This window comes from Papio anubis, chromosome 15 (genome assembly GCF_008728515.1).
Source record: "Papio anubis isolate 15944 chromosome 15, Panubis1.0, whole genome shotgun sequence".
Classification (NCBI taxonomy): domain Eukaryota; kingdom Metazoa; phylum Chordata; class Mammalia; order Primates; family Cercopithecidae; genus Papio; species Papio anubis.
In genome coordinates, this window is record NC_044990.1 from 19,639,361 (window position 1) to 19,642,263 (window position 2,903).

The 2,903-nt window shown below is 40.8% G+C and overlaps 1 pseudogene; it reads right to left on the minus strand.

The window, feature by feature from the left end:
• Positions 1-1,189: 1,189 nt before the first annotated feature.
• LOC101026415 lies at positions 1,190-2,241 on the minus strand (annotated as a pseudogene).
• Between the last annotated feature and the right edge of the window lie 662 nt (positions 2,242-2,903).

The window sequence follows — 2,903 nt, forward strand, 5'->3', positions numbered from 1 at the left end:
GGCCCAGGCGATCGAGGCTGCAGTGAGCTATGATCATGCCACTGCACTCCGGCCTGGGTGACAGAGACTCTGTATCTTAAAAAAGAAAAAAGAAAAGAATTATAGGGTCTCTATTACATACGACCAGCCTATGTGCTAACTAATGCATAAAGTGAGAGAAAACACTGTCCCAAGATATAGTCTCTGTATTATATATACATATATATATACAGACACACACATACATATTTCTCTGTATATAGAAAACGCCCTGTAAACATTGAGACTCTGGATTAGGCTGTGTTTGAAGCGACTGCTGTTGCCAGATTTTCTCATTAGGATAGGCAAAAAGATCCTATTTTGTTTTCTTAAGATTATCTAAATTAAGGTTCTGTTGCTTATAATTGAGATTCCTGACTCCTCTCCTTTAAGGCATATTCGTTTTAGAAGAATATTTTGGCCCCACTTACATAAATCTGATTTGGCTAGTTTTCCAAGAATTAAGGATTAGTTTTCCCCAAAAGAATATTCCTGATTGAGACATAGCAGTTCCAAGCAGCAATTTTAGCTTTGGAGGTAAGAATGTAAAAGCTTGACTCTATTGGAGAAAGGTGGCTTCATACTGACTAGGGTTTTTTGTTGTTGTTTTTTATGAGACAGGGTCTTGCTCTGAAACCCAAGCTGGAGTGCAGTAGCATGATCACAGCTCACTGTAGCCTTGACCTCTAGGATTCAAGCAATCCTCCCACTGCAGCCTTCCAAGTAGGCATGTGCAACCACATTCAGCTAATTTTTTCCAAATGAATCATAGCCAGTTTGTTCCAGTTCTTCAAAATTTATACTCAATATGTTGTTTCTAAAATGTACATCACCTCTTTATATAATAGTTCTTTCTTTTCTTTCTTTCTCTCTCTTTCTTTCGAGTCTTGTTCTTGTCACCCAAGTTGGAGGTAATGATGATTTCAGCTTAACTGCAACCTCCTCACCCTGGATTCAAGTGATTCTCCTGCTCAGCCTCCCCGAGTAGCTGGGATTACAGGTGCCTGCCACCACGCTTTAGCTTAATTTTTGTATTTTTAGTAGAGATAGTTTCACCATGTTGGCTATTGTCTCAAACTCCTGACCTCAGGTGATTCACTCACCTTTGGCCTCCCCAAAGTGCTAGGATTACAGGTGTGAGCCACCGCATCCAGCCTATAGTTTTCTCATCTTTTCTTTACAGTTCTTCAGTAGAAGCCAGAATCTTGAGTTGCCCAGTTAGGAGCCTGTGACCTGCTATTCTGATTAAGTTTCTTTTCAATATTCATGGCCAACATTTGACTTCTAAAAGAAAAGCTTTTGGTCTTTTCAATCACTTGCTGATAGGGTGAGACTGCACTGTTATCCATGACCTAATTTAGAATCAATCTTGGCATCCAGTCTTACATGTCTAATCGAATTTATGGTCTACCTTTCAGCTTCTTCTAGAGTTATGTTTAGTTTGTCTGCCAACATGTTAATGCCAATATACTGGTAGCTGTGCTAGAAAGTCTCAGATACGAAGAGACAGGCATTATCAGTGAAATCCTCAAGACAGGCCACCAAGAAGTCATTCACAAACACTGATTCACATTCCCTCAGCTTTATCTGAGCCCCATCAAAGTCAAAGTTAACACATAAGCATTCAATAAATTCTGTAATTGGGTCTTTATATGTTTAAGACTCCTGTTGAATAACTTCGACTAGATCTTTCAGCACCTGCTGAAGTTTTTGAGCATCCTTCTTTGTTATAACTGCCGTGGTCAAACAGTGAGGAATGTGTGGACGCACTGTCTGAATTGCATTAAGATACTGTGGTTGGTAAAGGAAGAGATTAATAATATTATTGTGACCTTTGGGGTGACTGAAGAAAACAGAGACCAGTGAAAGAGCCATGTTCTCTGCTGAAGAGACTGGAGTGGAGAATTCACAGAATTATTCTCTATCTGTTGCTGGAACCTTCAATGCACTTGCAAGTGAAGCAAAACACAGCTAATCTGTAAATTAAGAATTCACCAACACTCTAAAAAAATAAAGATATTCTGCTGCTCCTGAGTAATTCCCACATTCATATTGGAATTTTGCCTATCTGTAGAGCTAATCTAAATATTCCTGCCTAAAGCCAAGCTGGTCTGCCAGGTAGTCAAACAGTATCCTACCATCCCTGGTTGGCTGCATTTGCCTTGTAGTTTCTGGATCTTCAAATATCTTCACAATTGATTCTCCTTCTGCCTGAGAAATGCTTTAAGTTTACTATAGGGAAAGCTGGCCTCTGAAATCTTAATGCAGACTTGGGATGCAGCCGTGGAAGACCTTACATGGTTAAAAGAGACCAGCCTGGCTGACATGGTGAAACACTGTCTCTACGAAAAATACAAAAATTAGCTGGGTGTAGTGGCAGGTGCCTACAATCCCAGCTATTCAGGAGGCTGAAGCAGGACAATTGCTTGAACCCGGGAGGCGGAGGGTGCAGTGAGTTGAGATTGCACCACTGAGTTCCAGCCTGGGAGACAGAGCAAGACTCTGTCTCAATAAAAATAAAAAAAAATAAAAATAATAAAGCCTTAGTTGGAATAAGGCTGGGCATGGTGGCTTATACATGTAATCCCAGCACTTTGGGAGGCTGAGGTGGGAGAATAAAACTTGAGGCCAGGAGTGTATTATTTCAACAAAAAATTTTTAAAAATTAGCTGGTAATGGTGGTGTGTGCCTGTAGTCCTAGTTACTCAGGAGGCTAAGGTGGGAGGATGGCTTGAGTCCAGGAGTTCAAGTTTACAGTGAGCTATGATTGTGCCACTGCACTCCAGCCTAGACAAAATAATGAGACTCTAATATGGTTTGTCTGTGTCCCCACCCAAATCTCGAATTGTAGCTCCCATAATTCCCACATGTCACAGGAGGGACCC